The sequence below is a fragment of the Bubalus kerabau genome, chromosome 3 (genome assembly GCF_029407905.1).
Source record: "Bubalus kerabau isolate K-KA32 ecotype Philippines breed swamp buffalo chromosome 3, PCC_UOA_SB_1v2, whole genome shotgun sequence".
NCBI classification, from domain to species: domain Eukaryota; kingdom Metazoa; phylum Chordata; class Mammalia; order Artiodactyla; family Bovidae; genus Bubalus; species Bubalus kerabau.
This window is the reverse complement of record NC_073626.1, coordinates 50662707-50682698: the sequence shown is the minus strand read 5'-3', so window position 1 is coordinate 50682698 and position 19992 is coordinate 50662707. Positions and strand designations below refer to the sequence as shown.

Below are 19992 nucleotides of genomic sequence, written 5' to 3'. Positions count from 1 at the left end.
ACTAGAAATATACTACCCCTATCCATCCTGAGCCCCTGAAATCTAAATGTTTTGTGATGAACCCAGCATATCATGATTTTTAATAATATATTACATCATGTAGAAAAACATAATCCTTTGTAGGATATAAAATAATAAATTCCTATTTACAGTATGAGCAAGATCATCTATAATTCCTCTGGAATATCATGGTATGGATGGTAACTGGGTATTAAATCATATAAATTATTTATTGCTACCAGATATTATGAAAAACAAATTTGGAATCCAAAGAGAAACCATTTTCTGCCTTTCAGAATCTCCTAGAAAGAACTGCAATAAAATTTCAAGGTAGAAATATGTTTCCGACAGAGTAGTCCGTAACACCTTTGCATTGTTTCAGGGGATCAGCAGTTATGTGAATTGATAACTACACAGCAAGATTCCATGTTGACTGCATCAGTGGTATTGAGATTCAGAACAATGAAACAGTTGTCAGTGTTTAAGAGCAGCCAGGTCCCAGCCCATAAATTATGAAAAATAGAGTTATAACCTGAGCCTAAGTGCTATGAGATATTCTACCAAACTTCAAAATGTGTCTTAAAACACTCAACTCATTATGAAAAATATGTTTACAAAGGTATTTTCTCCAAGATTTATGGAACAGATAAGTCAAGATAGTAATAAATAGATTTTCAAGGGAAAAAGTACCAATAAACTACATTAAACATATTCTAAGCTTTTGATCATCATTGTCAAATTTCTGACATGCCTGTAATTAATCATAATAAATATATTTTAAGGAAGAAAATTCACAGATATATAGAGACACTCTCTCAACTTTAAATGCATTTAAAAAAAAAAAATCTTGTCAATAATTTATACATCATTTATCATAAGTGAAAATGTATGAATTGCACTTAGAAAAGGTGCGAGCAGCAATATATGCAGATCTGGTCCCTTAAGACTCTGAAATAATGACACAAATAGGTGGAGAAATGCACCATGTTCGTGGATTGGAAGAATCAATATAGTGAAAATGAGTATACTACCAAAAGCAATTTATAAATTCAATGTAATCCCTATCAAGCTACACTACCAAAGGCATTTTTCACAAAACTAGAACAAATGATTTCACAATTTGTATGGAAACACAAAAAACCTTGAATAGCCAAAACTATCTTGAGAAAGAAGAATGAAATTGGAGGACTCAACCTGCCTGACTTCAGACTATACTACAAAGCTACAATGATCAAGACAGTATGATATGGGCACAAAGACAGAAATATAGAACAATGAAACAAAATAGAAAGCCCAGAGATAAATCCACGCACCTATAGACACCTTATCTTTGACAAACGAGGCAAGAATATACAATGAAGAAAAGACAATCTCTTTAACAATTGGTGCTGGGAAAACTGGTCAACCATCTGTAAAAAGAAACTAGAACACTTTCTAACACCTACACAAGAATAAACTCAAAATTGATTAAAGACCTAAATATAAGACCAGAAACTATAAAACTCTTACTGGAAAGCATAGGCAGAACACTCTCTGACATAAATCGTGGCAAGATCTTCTATGACCCACCTGCCAGGGTAATGGAAATAAAAGCAAAAATAAAAAAATTGGACCTAATTAAATTTAAATGATAAATGAAACAACTGACAAAGAATTCACCTCCAAAATATACAACCAGCTCATGCAGCTCAATAGCAGAAATATGAACAACCGAATTTAAAAAATAGGCCAAAGAAATAAAAAAAAAAAAACATTTCTCCAGAAAAGACATACAGATGGCTAACAAATGCATGAAAAGATGATCAACATCACTCATTATCAGAGAAATGCAAATTATTATTTATTTGGTAATGCCATTCTTTAACCTCCACAAAGCAACCAGCACAGTGCTAGACATCATCAGAGGTGAAATGTACATAAAATTTTTAAATCATAGACTATTTGAGATAAAGGAGACATTATCTTGTCAATGATTTGCTTTACAGATACTATAACGTATTCAGATTTTATCTGTACAATGCCAAGGCCATGCTCAAATTTCATGGTGACTGAGTTCATGTGAAAAAGCAGATCTTCTAACTTGTGATGTGGAACCACAATGAGTACCATCTCACACCAGTCAGAATGGCTGCCACCAAAAAGTCTACAAACAATAAATGTTGGAGAGGGTGTGGTGAAAAGGGAACTCTCCTACACTTCTGGTAGAAATGGAAACTAGTACAGCCACTATGGAGAAAGGTGTGGAGATTCCTTACAAACCTGGAGATAGAACTGCCATGAGACCCAGCAATCCCACTACTGACCATACACACCAAGGAAACCAGAATTGAAAGAGACACATATACTCCAATGTTCATTGCAGCACTGTTTACAATAGCTAGGACATGTAAACAACCTAGATGTCCATCAGCCTACCAATGGATAAAGAATTTCTGGTATATATACACAATGGAATATTACTCAGCTGTAAAAAAAAGAACACATCTGAGTCAGTTCTAATGAGGTGAATGAAATTGGAGCCTATTATACAGAGTCAAGTAAGTCAGAAAGAGAAACACCAATACAGTATATTAATGCATATGTATGGACTTTAGAAAGATGGTAACAACAACCCTATATGCAAGACAGCAAAAGAAACACAAATGTAAAGAACAGACTTTTGTACTATGTGGGAGAAGGTGAGGGTGGGACGATATGAGAGAATAGCATTGAAACATGTATATTACCATATGCAAAATAGATGACCAGTGCAAGTTCAATGCATGAAGCAGGGCATTCAAAGCTAGTGCTCTGGGACAACCCAGAGGGATGGAATGGGGAAGGAGGTGAGAAGGGGGTTCAGGATGGTGGGACACATGTACACCCATTGCTGATTCATGTTGATGTATGGCAAAAACCACCACAATGTTGTAAAACCTTATTCATGCCTTCTTTGAAGATGAATAGTATTAAAAACAAAAGAACTGCCTAAGTGGAAAAAAGAAAAAAAAAAATCTGAAATACATAAAGATTTGGTCCATCCCTTATTTGTCCAAATTTTCCAGGTACTTGTAAAATTTGTAAAGACCCTTATGTTGCAAGATGTGCCTCACATTATGAGCTAATCTAGAAATTACTACAATCACCAAGGAGTGAGTTGGGCTTTCTTTCTTTCTTTTTTGCTCAGGGCCCTATTGTAATGAAGATACAATAATACATACAGTAAAATAATAAATGAAGAGCCCCTTAAATATAGTGTTTGTATATTAATTAAAATAATGTAGTTTCTGAGAACTCCAAAGCAATCCCTTATTTTCTTAGTGACTCTCTAAATAAAACTTACAGGTTGTTTAACCAGGAAAAATAATCAAGCTTGAGATTGCCTTCCCAGAACAGGGGAGCAGTTATGAGTACCAAGTTAGGAATACACAATGAATGCCACATGATGGCCAGCATCCCTGAGGATATACATGTTCTCATTTAGGGACTCTCTAATCAGAATGTCCTCAATTTTTTAACTCTCAAAACTGTTAGAGTTAAAAGAAAAAAAAAACTTACTTGTCAATCTATTAAGAGACGTGTCTTGGTATAGTATACAAGGTTCCATATCACAAGTTAGAAGATCTGCTTTTTCACATGAACTCAGTCACCATGAAACTTGAGCATGGCCTTGGCATTGTACAGATAAAATCTGAATACTTTACAGTAGCTGTAAAGCAAATCATTGACAAGATAATGTCTCCTTTATCTCAAATAGTCTATGATTTAAAAATTTTATGTACATTTCACCTCTGATGATGTCTAGCACTGTGCTGGTTGCTGTGTGGAGGTTAAAGAATGGCATTGCCAAATAAATAATAATGATATTGTCTTCAATCAATTCAAGGTAGCAAAGACACACTCAGAAGGACTATTCCATAGTGGAGAAAAAGTTTAGAAGCAGAATGAACAGAAGTTATTCAAGAGATGGTGGCAAAAAAGATTATGAGGAGAAAGAAAGATAGCCAGATACTCCCCTGGGATGAGTAACACTGTTTGTGGATATTTAAATAAATGAAAACATATACTTTGGCTACCTGATGCAAAAAAAAATTGACTCATTTGAAAAAACCCTGGTGCTTGGAAAGATTGAAAGAGGGAGGAGAAGGGGATGACATGGTTGGATGGCCTCACTGACTCGATGGATATGAGTTTAGGTAAACTCCGGGAGTTGGTGATGGACAGGGAGGCCTTGCATGCTGCAGTCCATGGTGTCACAAAGAGTTGGACACAACTGAGCAACTGAACTGAACTGAACTTATCCACAAAAAGACCTGTATAGGCATAGTCATGGTTGCCTTACCCATAATAACTAGAAAGAAACCAAAGGTTCATTAATAAGTGAATAAATTTGTTTATAGAGATAAACTGTGATACAATTGAATAATACTCAGCAGCAAAAATTGATTAATTATGAAAAATGAAACATGATTAATATCATGAGTGTCTTGATAATAAAACCCAGTTTCTATAGTGTTAGTCACTCAGTCGTGCCCAACTCTTTGCTACCCCATGGACTGCAGCCCACCAGGCTCCTCTGTCCATGAGATTTTCCAGGCAATCATACTGGAATGGGTTGCCACTTCCTTCTCCAGGGCATCTTCCCAACCCAGGGATCAAACCCTGGTCTCCTGCACTACAGGCAGATTCTTTACCGAGTGAGCCCAGTTTCTATATGTACATATTAAATCATCACATTTAGATGATTTCCATAAAGAGGCAAAACTAATACCTCAATAAATATTATATATACTCCCTTGGAGAAAGGAATGGCTACCAACTCCAGTATTCTTGCCTGGAGAATTCCATGGACAGAAAGGAACCTGGTGGGTCCATGGGGCCGCAAGAGTCATACATGACTGAGCAACTAGCACTTTCATTAGCTTTCATTCATACTTATCTATAAAGACATATAAATATTGTTGCTTTTAGGGTTGGGAAAATTGCCTGGCAGGGGACACAGGGAAACTTTATAAGGAGTGGATGTATTTTTTGCTTATGGGTGTGGGTTACATGGGGCTTCCCTGGTGGCTCAGAGGTTAAAGCGTCTGACTGGAAAGCGGGAGACCCGGGTTCAATCCCTGGGTCGGGAAGATGCCCTGGGGAAGGAAATAGCAACCCACTCCAGTACTCTTGCCTGGAGAATCCCATGGAGGGAGGAGCCTGGTAGGCTGCAGTCCATGGGGTTGCAAAGAGTCGGACATGACTGAGCAACTTCACTTTCACTTTCATGGGTTACATGGGTGAATAAAAATGTTACAATTCATCAAAAGAGAACATGTAAGATCTCAGGATTTTAAGTGTGTAAATTATACCTCTATATAAAATTAAAAGATGATTTGTAGGCTAGTACAGAAATTTAAAACAGATTATTTAGTTTAAATATATATAGCAGCAAAAGTCCAAGATAGCAGAGTAGAAGGATGTGCACTCATCTTCTGTGAGAACTCCAAAATTGCAAGTCCCTGCTGAAGAACCATCGACAGGAGAAAGTTGGATCCTACAAATAAAAGATACCCCATGTCCAAGGCCAAAGGATAAGCCCCAACAAGATGGTGGTGGTGGTGGGGGGGTGAAATTGCTTTTAGAATCAAAACCCCATATCCACTAGGGCTCAAATAAAGCCTTTCATGCATCAAGACCCAGAGATCCCACAGAGATAAGGCAGAGCTGCCTTTGAGTGTTTGCATGTCTCCTGTGGAAGCATGGGTCAGCAGTGGCCTGCCACAGGGACAGGAGCTCTGGCTGCAGCACACCTAAGAGGCACACCATGTGGCATAAATCCTTTGGAGGAGGTCGTCATTAGCCTCATCCCAGAGTCACCGAGTAGACAACCCACAAACTGGAGAACAATTATACCAAACAAGTTCTCACACTGTTATGAAAGTTCTAAGACTCACAACAGATTTCTCAACCTGGAGATCCAGCAAAGGGCTGAGAAGCCCCAGGGAATGTGACTGGTAGCCGGTGGGATTTGATTAGAGAACTTCCACAGGACTGGGGATACAGATTCTTGGAGGGCACAAACGGAATCTTGTGAGCACCAAGACCCAAGAGAAAGGAGTAGTGACCCACAATAGACTGGCCCAGACTTGCCTGTAAGTGTCCAGGAGTCTCCAGTGGAGGCATGGGTTGAGAGTGGCCTGCAGCAGGGTCAGGAGCACTGAATAAAATAGTGCTGTCATAAGTTTTTTTGAAGGAGGTCTCCATTACCACCATTGCCTCTACTATAGTTTGGTCTCAGGCCAAAAAGCAGGAAGGGCCCACAGCTCCACCCATCAACAGAAAATTGGATTAAAGATGTACTGAGCATGGTCATCAGAACAAGACCCAGATTCTCCCACAGCCAGTCCCTTTCATCAGAGAGTTTCCACAAACTTCATCCTTATCCCTCAGAGGTCACACAAAATGAAAACCACAATCACAGAAAACTAGCCAAACTGATCACATGGATCACAGCCTTGTCTAATTCAATGAAACTCTGAGCCATGCTGTGTAGGGCCACCCAAGATGGATGGGTCACGGTGGAGAGTTCTGAAAAAACGTGGTCCACTGAAGAAGGGAATGACAAACCACTTCAGTATTCTTGCCTTGAGAACCCCATGAATAGTACGAAAAGACAAAAAGATATGACATTGAAAGATGAACTCCCCAGGGCTATCGGTGTCCAATATACTACTGGAGAAGAGTGGAGAAATAGCTCCAGAAAGAATGAAGAGACCGAGCCAAAGCAAAAACATTTCCCAGCTATGGATGTAACTGGTGATGATAGCATAGTCCAATGCTCTAAAGAACAATATAGCTTAGGAACCTGGAATGTTAAGTCCATGAATCAAGGTAAACTGAAAGTGGTCAAACAGGAAATGGCAAGAGTGAACATCAACATTTTAGAAATCAAAGAACTAAAATGGAACAGAATGGGTGAATTTGATTCAGATGATCATTATATCTACTACTCTGGGCAAGAATCCCTTAAAAGAAATGGAGTAGACCTCATAGTCAACAAAAGAGTCTGAAATGCAGTACTTGGATGCAATCTCAAAAACAACAGAATGATCTCTATTTGTTTCCAAGGCAAGTCATTCAATATCACAGTAATCCAAGTATATGCCCCAGCCAGTAATGCTGAAGAAGCTGAAGTTGAATGGTTCTCTGAAGACCTACAAGACCTTCTAGAACTAACACCAGAAAAAGATGTCCTTTTCATCATAGAGGACTGGAATGCAAAAGTGGGAAGTGAGGAGATACCTGGAGTAACAGGCAAGTTTGTCCTTATAGTACAAAATGAAGCAGGGCGAAGGGTAACAGAGTTTTGCCATGAAAATGCACTGATCATAGCAAACACCCTCTTCCAACCACACAAGAGAAGACTCTACACATGGACATCACCAGATGGTGAATAATGAAATCATTATAGTTTTTGCAGCCAAAGATGAAGAAACTATACAGTCAGCAAAAACAAGACAGGGAGAGAACTGTGGCTCAGATCATGAACTCCTTATTGCTAAATTCAGACTTAAATTGAAGAAAGTGGGAAAACCACTAGACCATTCAGGTATGACCTAAATCAAATCCCTTACGATTATACAGTGGAAGTGAGAAATAGGTTTGAGGCATTAGATCTGATAGATTGAGTGCCTAAAGAACTATGGACAGAGGTTTGTAACATTGTACAGGAAGCAGTGATCAAAACCAACCCAGGAAAAAGAAATGCAAAAAGGCAAAATGGTTGTCTGAGGTGGCCTTACAAATAGTTGAGAAAAGAAGATAAGTGAAAGGCAAAGGAGAAAAGGAAAGATATATCTGTCTGAATACAGAGTTCCAAAGAATAGCAGGAAAGATAGGAAAGCCTTCCTCACTAATTAATGCAAAGAAATAGAGGAAAGCAATAGAATGATGAAGATTAGAAATTTCTTGAAGATCTCATCAAATTTAGAGATACCAAGGGAACAGTTAATGCAAAGAGGGGCAAAATAAAGGATAGAAATGGTATAGACCTAACAGAAGTAGAAAATACTAAGAAGAGGTATCAAGAATACACAGAAGAACTGTACAAAAAAGATTTTCATGACCCAGATAACCACGATGGTGTGATCACTCACCTAGTGCCAAATGTCCTGGAATGCAAAGTCAAGTGGGCCTTAGGAAGCATCACTATGAACAAAGCTAGTCTAGGTGATGGAATTCCAGGTGAGTTATTTCAAATCCTAAAAGATTATGCTGTGAAAGTGCTGCACTCAATATGTCAGCAAAGTTGGAAAACTCAGCAGTGGTCACCAGACAGGAAAATGTCAGTTTTCATTCCAATCCCAAAGAAAGGCAATGCCAAAGAATGTTCAAACTACTGCACAATTGCACTCATCTCACATGATAGCAAAGTAATGCTCAAAATTCTCCAAGTTATTCTTAAACAGTATGTAAACAGAGAATTTCCAGATGTTCAAGCTGGATTTAGAAAAGGCAGAGGAATCAGAGCTTAAATTGCCAACAATCCACTGGATCATAGAAAAAGCAAGAGAATTCCAGAAAAAGTTTGTATTTCCAGAAAAACATCAGCAAAGAACTGACTCATTGAAAAAAAACCCTGATGCTGGGAAAGATTGAAGGCAGGAGTAGAAGGGGATGAAAGAGGATGAGATGGTTGGATGGCATCACTGACTCAATGGACATGAGTTCGAGCAAGCTCCAGGATTTGGTGATGGACAGGGAAGCCTGCATACTGCAGTCCATGGGGTTGCAAAGAATTGGACACAACTGAGCACTGAACTGAGCTGCAAAAGGAGAGATTGATTACTTAAAATTTTGAAGAAAAATGTATACATATTACTACTCTTAAAATGTGTCTGAAACTTCCAGTTTCCAACCTAGTGTGTAAGAAGATGGACATTACCATGTTACACTAACAAGTAAAAAGCTAAACAAACTGAAAAAAAAAAAATCAATTTCTATCAAACCCATAGAGAGGCTGAGTTATGGGTAAACCACAGTTCTGCAAGTTAGAGACAAACAGGTCAATTAGAAGAATGGTGACTTAACCAAAGCATTAAATCTCCACAGGACCCATCACCTTGGTAGGGAAATAGCTATAACTGACCCTCTGCTGTAAGCTTAGCATGCAGAAGTCTGAGACATAAAACTTCAGATTACCTGTCATTGGAGGCTTCCACACTTTTGTTGTTTTACCTCTAGGAACTTGAGCAGGTTCTCACAGTGAATACTGGATAAAAATCCCTTTGTGTTTCTGGAAAGAGGGGGAGTGGAACCATTCTGAAATAAACCAGAGTAATCTGTTCCAAATTCCTGCCCTTAAGAGAAACTATTAAACCAGAGCCTAACTTGCTGAAGGTTTAGCAGAGCCTCACAGAACTAAGGGAAAGAAAATAACCCAACTCTAGTCCCTCTAACTCTCTTGTTCCATCAAAGAGGGATGTGAGGGGGAGAGAACCAAGAACAAGAATGAGGAGTATGTGTGAAAAAGTCACAGTTCATGGCTTACTAAAGAGAGCTACTCACAAAATATAGAACAATTCCCCTCCCCCTGCACCTTATCACCACATTACTAATAAAGGCCAATTATATCAGTTTATTTCACCCGGTACATTACATCCAGTTATAAAAAAAAAAAAAAAAAAAAACACTTCAAGCCATACTTAAGAAGCGCACACACACACACACACACACAGTTTCAAAAGACAGAACAAACATCAGGACAAAATTCACATATGGCAGGAATATTGAAATTATCAGGCTAGGAATTTAGAACAATTGTGATTAAGATGTTGAGGGGCTTAATGGATGTCAACTACAAATTGGTACTTGCCAAGGGCATTTGCCATCTACCTCTGCAGCTGTTGACCTGTGATATGCCCTGAAGGGACTTCAGGGTTGAGAATAAGGCACTTTGTGCTCCAGAAAAATTGGTGGAATGGGTCTTTAGATAGTTAGATATTTTCAGGAACTGACTTCATAATCCCAATCTTTGTATCTCCCCTCATATCTAGAAAAGCACTAAATCCCCTCATAGTGACATCAACTCATGACTAGCAGAAAACCTTTTGTAAGATAAGTGCTTGATTGTGTAAATTCTCCCTTTACCAAAATCACATATATTGACCTTCTGCCACTATCTTTTTGGAGCAGTTTCTCAGAACTATCTGAGGTGCTGTTTTGAGGTAAGAGTGAGATCAAAGCCCCCAATTAACATTAACAACCCTTTGCTTTCCCTTCCTTTATCTTGTGTTAACAGCTTCTGCTCATCAATTACTGCTTCTGTGTCTGTGATCTTGGTTACTCTTACAACTGAGGAACTTGGGCTACCTGGGGAGGGGAGGGATCTGAGTTGTTTGAGTGGGAAGTTTATGGTATATAAAAGATATCCAGAGCACTCAGCCTTTGGAGGCAACTCCTCTGAGCCTGTGCTGGTGCTGAATAAACCCTGTTGTTCTAAATCTTTGAGTGCCACTTGTCTCTTTCCCACACCACGGTTTCTGGTGTATTGGCCAGAAAGTCAAGTCAACAACCAAGCTGTGCTACAATTGTTGGAGTACCAGAGAAAGCCATGGCCACTGACATGGTGACAGATAGGTGCCACCTGGCATTTGCTGGATTCCAACTCTCACTCGAGCTGCACTGGCCTCAGCCCATAAGGCTTCCTGAATGGGCTCAGGAGAGCAGAAGCAGGACACAGGACGTCAGACAGGTGAGTGCCCCAGGACATTTGCTCAAGTCAGGACCTGCCATATGATGGAAGGGGAAACTGATCACCTCCCAGTGACTGGAGAGTCACTCAGAATAAGATTTGTTCTCTCAGGTGGTCTGTCAATTCTGGCGTGTGTGTGAAAGAGTGACTGAGCAGGGAGAGCCCATGCTCCACCATCTTCAGACTTTGAAGCTTGAGTAGGTCCTAACCTAAAGTTCCATGACAACCTCATATGGCTCAGGGCAGCACCAGCCTCTAGGGGATTTAATCCCTCCTTGCAAGTCTGGTCCTGGTCTGCAGTTTGTACTGACCAGCCAATGCAAAGAGGTGTCTAAATCTCCATAAGGGGAGTGGCCAGGCAGTGAGTGCCTCTCTTTGTTTCATTGTGTGACACTCCCTCAGGGTGGGGACTTTCACGTAATGGGCAATTGGACTTCTAAATCCACTGTCTTAGAGTGTATGGCTAAGAATTTTAATAAAGGATTTTCTGGGGATTATGGTGTAAAATTGAGTCCTGAAAAACTGCACATTCTTTGTACCCTGGAGTGGCCCTCCTTCAGGGACAGATGGCCCTCAGAAGGAACCTTAGATGTGCCCACTGTCTGAACAGTGCAGAGTTATAATGGGAGACCCCAGCCACCCACACCAAGTCTCATGTATCAATTAATGTTTGGAAATTGCCCAGTTAAGACCCCTTTGGGTTTGATTCTTTGCCACAAGTCAGGGACAGTGTAAGGTCCTAGTAGCTCAAATGAAGGAAAGGACCTCGCACCAAGAGAAGGAACCACCTATCTTCCAGGGTGAGGCTGAAGAAATGCCTCCAAAGCCCCTACCTTATATCCCCATGACTCCTCTACTGATAGCAGCAGATCCACATTTATCATACAATCCACTGCCTTCCATTTCACTTCTTCCTCTTGATGCTCCCAAAGCTATTGTGCCCCCATGGCCAGCCATCCCAGAACTGATGGGTAGATGCCTCCAGTTGGCTTAGGGAGCAGTTGCCTGAGCACTACAAATGTGCTTATGAAAAACTCAAGGGCCACAGTGTTGCTGCCAATGGGCTCCTACAAGATGGGGAACCCATTTTTTACTACCAGCCTTTCTCCATGACTGATCTCCTTAACTGGAAACATCACACCCCCTCATACTCTGAAAAGCCCCAAGCACTAGTTGATCTCTTAGAATCCATCTTCCAGACCCACTGCTCCACCTGAGCAGACTGCCACTGGGTAGGCAGCTTCTCCTCACCCTATTCAATACAGAGGAGTGCAAATGAGTCATGACAGAGGCTTAAAAATGGCTCCAGGCCAATGCCCCAGGGGGTCAATTAGATGCAGAGAACTGGGCTCAGGAGAACTTCCTGAAGAAAGAGCCTCACTGGACCCCAATACCAAGGGGGGAAGAAACCAGTTGGATAGGTATCAACAGGCCCTCTTACAAGGGGTAAAACAGGGCTAAGAAGCTTACTAACATGGCTAAGACCACTGAGGTACTACAAAAACCAGATAAAAGCCCAGCCAATTTCTACAAAAAGCTGTGTGAGGCCTTCCAGGTCTTCACCTCTTTTGATCCTGGAGCTCCTGAAAAATCAATGTATGATAAATGCAGCCTTTGTAGGACAGGCCTAATCAGACATCCAAAGGAATTATAGAAGTTAGAAGGGTTTGCCGGTAAAAATGCCATAGAACTGCTAGAAATAACCAATAAAGTCTGTCAATCAAGATCAAACAGCATGTCAAGAAGCAGAAAAGGAGATGAAGCAAAAAGCCACACTCTTGGCAGCTGCCCTCTCAAAACCTGCACTCCTATTAAGGCAAGGGGCCCAGATCTGAAAAGGAGAATTCCCCTCAGCCATGATGAGTATGCCTTTTGAAAGGAAGGGGGGCACTGCAAAAATTAGTGTCCCAGTCTCCCTGAGAAGAAAACCAAAGAGGCAGGCCCACTGAGCTGATATTGTCCCAAGCCACCCAGTGCTAATCTGATCAGGCTAACTGTAACAGAATCCAACTAGAGAGGACAAGGCTCTCTCAAACTGGGCCCCTGAGAGCCCATGGTCAGAATTCAAGTACAGGCCATCCAATGGACTTTATGGTGGACACAGGCCCTGAGCATTCAGTGGTCACCCAACAAATAGCCCCCCTCTTGGGAAAAGAAACTACCATCATCAGGGCCACAGGCACAGACCTGTGGGAGAGCCGCAGACCATTTTGTGGTCCTTGACAATGCTGACTTGGTGTGGGGGGGCATGAGGTAGTGCATGGATTCCTCTACCTGCCCAACTGCCCTGTCCCTTTGATAGGAAGTGACCTGCTTGCTAAGATGGGGACACAAATTTCTTTTCTGCTGATGGATCAGCTAAAGCTGGCAGGACTGCCATTCTCCTTGATTATAACTCTCATTGTAAGGAGAGAAGAAGAATAATGTCTGTATTCCTCCCCTCCAGGATAAGAGACCATTCCTCCTAAATTAGAGACTGAGAACCCACTAGTTTGGGCCAAGGGAAATCCTCTGGGTCTGGCAAAACACCATGCTCCCATCCTGATTGATCTGGGAGCTCAGCTTGTAAAATTACGACAGTATCTGATTCCCCGGGAGGCCCAAATAGGAATCAAGGCTCATTTAGACAGACTACTCCAAAATGAACCTCTGAGGAAATGCCAGTCACCCTGGAACACCTCATCACTACCCGTAAAGAAGCCAGGGACACATGACTGCCGTCCGGTTCAGGACTTAGGAGCTGTAAACGAGGCAACGATTACTCTGCACCTAGCAGTGCCTAATCCGTACAGCTTACTAGGACTGATGCCTTCCACAGCCAAATGGTTTACTTGCTTGGACTTGAAAGATGTCTTCTTCTGACTCTTGGTTGCACCAGTCAGTCAACCACTATTTGCCTTTGAATGGGAAAATCCACACATGGGAAACAAGGAACAGCTCACTTGGACAAGGCTTCCTCAGGGGTTCAAGAACTCCTCTACTCTCTTCAGTGGAGCGTTGGCCACCAACTTGGCTAAATTTCCTGGACAGGAGTTAGACTGTGTCCTGTTGTAATACATCAATGAACTTCTGCTGGCCAGCACAACACAGGCTCGATGCCTAGAAGGAACAAAGTCCCTCCTCTCCTTTTTAATGGAAGCTGGGTACCAGGTATCTAAGAAAAGGGCACTCCTGAAAGTCATTGTTCCCAGATACGGAATGCCTCTGACCACAAGGTCGGACAATGGCCTGGCATTTGTAGCCAAGACAGTACAATGGTGGCAAGGGCTTTGAAGATCTGGTAGAAATTGCATACTGCCTACTGTCCCCAGAGCTCAGGGAAAGTGGAACTCTTGAATTGAACCCTCAAACAAACCCTAGCAAAACTATACCAGAAGACCAGCTTATCTTGTCTATCTTGGGTAGACATGTTACCTGTGGCCCACTTAAAGGTAAGGTGTTCAGCGTGGGCAGGGATAGGGTTTTCACCCTTTGAAATCCTGTATGGACGACCACCCCTGCTAGTCAACTTGAAGGGAGACACCAGAGAACTGGGAAACTTGCACTTATATAGGCAGCTACAAGGGTTAGGATACACAATCTCTCAGATACTTAAAAGGGCAATTGATAGAATACCCATATCTGTAGGCATAACAGTACATCCCCACTAACCAGGGGACCAGGTTTGGGTAAAAGGTTGGAAAAAAGAGCCTTTAAAACCCACGTGAAAAGGGCCCTATTCTGCAATATTAACTACCCCCACTGCTCTCAAGGTGGCGGGAATAGACGCTTGGATCCATTACTCCAGAGTCAAACCTGCAAGTCCAACCAATAGCTGAGAAAAATGGGAAATGGCCCTCAGTCCAGAGGAACCCCTGTGCCTAACTTTGTGAAGAAGGAAGCAACCACCCCAAAGCTCTGCTCTGGCCACCCTGGAAGCTGGTCAGTCAATGCACGGCTGAAACTTGAGGAACCAACAAGACAGACAAAAGGCAAATATACTGGTTAGTAAGTGGACTGGGACCCCCCCTACTCATCTTATTAGGAATAGGGCTTTACTCTCTGTCTCCCCTGGAGTTGACTTGTATCCAAAACTCTCCCTCTGCTTTGTCTACTTTTCAATAGTTCTTGTTTTTTGGAGTATCTTCCTACTGTGATCAGCTTAAATGTAAAAACAGTCTATTTTTGCCTTATAATTCTGTTAAGCTATAAAATCCTCTCCTCATCCGAGAGTTAGGATGATTGTTCTGAATGTATGAAATATCTCTACCATGAGAGAAAATGGATCTGAGGATTCACTTACAATACATATCAATTGGCTGCATGTTATAGTTCAGCTTCCTCATGCAGTAGGGAAGGGAAACATTACTGGAAGGGAAAAATTAGAGCCCACAGTATGAATGGTCTAACGTGCTATGGCACCCCAAGATAGATGACCTGCTGGACTTGACAGACTCATTTTGAGATGTCAGATGCAAAGAGGGGTGGGGGTGGGGGGGTGGTCAGGACCAGGCTAGGAAAGAAATGGTCCAAGAGGTGGTCAAATGGCAAAGGCCCAAGTAACCAAGCCAGACTCATTGGCATCAGTTCCAAAGCTGTGATCCACTGGACTATACAATCAGCTTTGAGCCTCCCTCAAAGATAAGTTAGTGGTACACAGGCTTGGTTGCTCTGTAGCATGTGGGATCTTCCCAGACCAGGGATCAAACCCAAGTCCCTGGCATTGCAGGGCAGATTCTTGACCACTCAACCACCAAGGAAGCCCTGCCCCTTATTTTCTTCCCTACCCAGAAACAACCAGCTCCAGGACAAAAATTACTTTATTTTCCCTTTGTTATTGGGTCACCAGGTCTTGTCCTTCTCTGCAACACCATGAACTGCAGCACACCAGACCTTCTTGTCTTTCACTGTCTCCAAGAGTTTGCTCGGGCTCGTGTCCATTGGGTTGGTGGTGCCATCCAGCCATCTCATCCTCTGTCACCTGCTTCTCCTGCCCTCGGTCTTTCCCAGCATCAGGGTCTTTTCCAGTAAACTGGCTCTTCACGTTGGGTGGGTGGGGTGTTGGGGCTTCAGCATTGGACCTTCTAGTGAATATTCAGGTTTCTTTTCCCTTAACAAAATGCAACTCCGTTCCCCATACCTTCTTTTACTGAAAACACACTTCTTATTTTGCTACTATATATACTGAAATGTTTCATTTATTATTTCTAGTAGCTTTAATTACATGTTTAAGTTAGAATCCACAACTGTTAAAACCTTACTTTCTAGTGAAGACTAAGAACTAGGCAATTATGAACTGTCATTTACATTTTCATTCTGTAAATTGACAAACATAAATACCAGCAATAATTTCTAAAGAACTGTGCTCTTTTTATAGAAAATATCTTTATGTGGTACCAAATATTTGGTTTTGTTCCTCTGTTAAAGAAAGCCAATAATCATTAACTAATGTTTAAGTATCTTATTTTATTAGGGAATGACTTAGGTATTCAATGACCTAGGTATACTTTCATCATTTAACTTATTTAGCACAACTTTAAAATTTAAAGTTGCAAGGGTTCTTCCTTGGTGGTCAAGTGGTTAGGAATCCAACATGCAGTCCAGGGGATGCAAGTTCAATCCCTGGAAAGGAAACTAAGATCCCACATGCCGCAGAGCAACTAAGCCTACACAGCACAACCAAAGAGCCCTTGTGCCACAACTACTGAAGCCTTTTGCTCTGGAACCCATATGTTGCAGCTGCTGACCTCACATTCCACAACTAGAGTCTTGGTATGCTGCAATGAAAGATCCTGTAGAATGTTACAAAGATCCTGCATGCTGCAATTAAGACTCAAAGCATCTGAAGAAATAAAGATTTCAAGCTAAATAAATCTAGTCACAGACATAGAGAACAGACTTATGGACATGAGCAGGGGCAGATGGAGGAAGGAGAAGATGAGATGAATGGAGAGAGGAGCATGGAAGCATATACCCTACCATGTGTAAAATAGATATCCAATGGAAATTTTCTATATGCCTCAGGGAATACAAACTGGGGTTTTGTAACAATGTAGCAGGGTGGCAAAGGATGGGAGGTGGGAAGGAGGTTCAAGAGAGAGGGTACATATGTGTATATATATGGCTAATATCATAAAGCAAATTCATTCAATTAAAAATAAATTAATTTTTTAAAAAAGTTATAAATGTCCACTATTGGAAATAAACTTCTTATCCATCTAGCTGAGGAGATGGCCTAGTAATTAAATGTCACTAGCTGCTGGGTTTGTGGAGAGGCCCTGATGAGTGAATCATGGCCCCAGAATGGTACTGGATGGGATACCTTTCTGCTATTCCAGTGGAATCTAAAAATTAGCAGGCAAGCAGAGGGTCCTATTCAGAGTTGGACCCTGTCCATGGAGACAGTGGGCAAAGAATGTCTAAGCTGAGAATGGATAAATTATACCCGGGCCGGAGAGATAAAATGCAGAAGAGCCCTGATCTATAATGATACCAGTAAGAGCCTTTTGTGGTGGACAGGGGCCCCAATCTGGCATTGGGCTCCCCCAAAAGGAGGGAATGGAAATCACACTTGCATTCCCTTCAACTCCACCTCCAGGATTCTAGTGCAGAACTGTACAGGAAATCAACCTGATATTAACCCCTTTCTTGCAATCCCAGGCATTAGCCCATATTGGAACCATCTTAACTCCACAAATCCAGACTTACGGCAGGCCCCAGAGGGGCTTTTTTGGATTTGTGGGAGAAAGACCTACCCTTGGCTCCCATCCAGATGGGAAAGGACCTGTACCATAGCAGTAATTCAGCCAGGTTTTTTTCTCTTATCTGACTCACAAGGAGACACACTGGGCATCCCAATCTACAACAACCTCAGACATAGAGAAAAATGATCTCTCAAACTAAGGGGAAAACAAAACTGGGGCAAAGATGAGTGCCCCCTCCAACAGATAATCCAATATTATGGTCTGGCTACATGGGCACAAGATGGGAGTTGAGTACACAGGATCGCCATTAACATGCTCAACTGAATAATCCAACTGCAGGCAGTACTTGAGAATATAACTAATGAAACTGGAACTGTTGTCATGGCAAAAATCCCAGATGAGGACTGCCATCTATCAAAATCGGTTAGCACTAGACTACCTCCTAGCAGAAGAAGGAGGAGTTTGTGGGAAATTCAACCAAACTGGCTGTTGTATCCAAATAGATGATAATTGAAAAGCTGTGAAGACATAGCTAACAATATCAGGAAGATTGTCCATGTTCTGTTTCAGACCTGGAAGGGATGGGATAGAGATGACCTCTTTGGAGGATGGTTTTCTTGGCTAGAGGGTTTAAAACAATGATTGGGATGGTCATAGTCATACTCTCTGGATGTCTGCTTGTTTCCTGCCTCATACCCCTCCTAATCAGAGCTGTAACAGGGTTCATAGAGACAGATGTCAAATGGAGAATGGCTACCCAGGTGTTGCTTTTAAAGGGATACCAGAAATTACCAGAAGATAATGTTCTCTGAAGGCTGCAGATGCACCCTAAACATCAAGAGTGGGGAATAAGATAGGAGTGAGAGAAAAACTCCCAGTTAAAGTAACAACCTTTTGCTTACTCTTCCTTTATTTTGTGTTAACAGCTACTGCCCATCAATCGCTGCTCCCACGTCTGTGATCTACATCCGAGGAAACTTGGGCTACCTGGGGGAAGGGAGGGATCTGAGCTGTTTGAGCAGGAAGTTCATGGTGTATAAAAGATACCCAGACCACAGCCTGGGTGCTCAGCTTTTGGAGAAGACTCCACTGAGCCCTCACCAGTGCTGAATAAACCCTGCTGTTCTGCCTCTTCAAGTGCTGCTTGTCTCTTTCCAATGCTGTGCTTTCTATTACAGTTTCCCAGGCTACAATTCTCATTTTGCCCCAAAGTAAACAGCTCACGATTTCTCACTTTATGTATTTTTGCTAATGACTTACTGAAAGTGTGTTAGTCACTCAGTCCTGTACAATGCTTCACGACCCCATGCCCTGTAGCTAGCCAGAATTCCATGGAATTCTTAAAGAAATAATAATAGAGTTGGTAGCCATTTCACTCTCCAGGATGTCTTCCCAACCCAGAGATCAAACTGGGGTCTCCTACATTCCAGGCAGATATTTTACCACCTGAGTCATCAATGACTTATTACTTGCTGTTTATCTTATATCTATTTTAGATGATAGAAATAATTTTAGACAAAAGGCAAATTTGAGCTATTTGCTTATTTGAGTTCAGAATGAGTTGTAAAGCAGCTGAGACAACTCAGAACATAAACAATTCATTTGGTCCAGGAATTGCTAATGAATGTACAGAGCAGTGGTGATTTAAGAAGTTTTGCAAAGGAGACAAGAGCCTTGACGATGACGAATGCAATGACTGGCCTTTGGAAGTTGACAATGGCCAACTAAGGATCATTAAAGCTGACCCTCAGAGAACAAGATGGCGGAGGGATAGGTGTAAATGGAGTACATCTCTCTCCACAGATACATCAGGAATACACCTTCAGACACAGAAGTGCATGCAGAACACCAGCTGAGAGCAGACAAGGTACCTGCCCAGTGGAAAAGAATATATAGAACCATGCAAAACTCGGTAGGATGAAGGAACTAGGGGGAACATAGGAGTGTTAGTAGGACTGGACCTGCCCTTGGAGCTTGGGGAACTGAAGTAAGGATCCGATCCCCACATCAGGGTAATGGTTTTAGGCCGAGAGTGAAACAGCTGATCTGTGGCAGCCTAAATGGAATGAGAATCAGATAGTCCTTGCCACAGCCATACGTATCCCAGACAGGGACACAGGTCCCCTAGAAGGTGCAGTGGCTGGGAGCTGGAGTTTAGGGATTGTGGGGCAATCCCCAGGTGAGGGCTGCTGTTGACTGTGGAGAGACCAATGGAGAAGATGTGAGGGAGGAGATTGTGGTGGAAAATGCCTTTGGTGGAAAGCCGGGCAGCCAAGGAAGCAAGGTGATACTGCTGAGTCACACGTAGGAGGTGGGGCCACCACCAGAGCCTCTCTTTCCCCACATGCCAGCATCGGTAGCTGAATAATAGAGAGGCTGGCCAACCAAATGCCTGATGCACCAAAATACAGAGTAGGCCCACACACAGGGTGCTTCTTTAAGTGACTGATGTGTACCTAACTACAGAGTCGGACCCCAGCCAAAGGGGCCCCTCCATGTGCCTGACGCACCAAACAACAGAGAAGAACCCCAGGAAAGGGAGCCCTCTAAGTACCTGAATGGATGGAGCTACAGAGAAAGACTGGCCTAAGA

At 42.0% G+C, this 19992-nt stretch overlaps 1 long non-coding RNA gene across 1 annotated transcript; it reads left to right on the top strand.

Moving 5' to 3' along the window:
* Positions 1–10123: 10123 nt before the first annotated feature.
* LOC129647657 (uncharacterized) lies at positions 10124–18520 on the top strand. Its single transcript, XR_008712417.1, has 3 exons — positions 10124–10190; positions 10522–10717; positions 18327–18520. It is a non-coding gene; the product is annotated as an uncharacterized LOC129647657 (long non-coding RNA).
* Positions 18521–19992: the final 1472 nt, after the last annotated feature.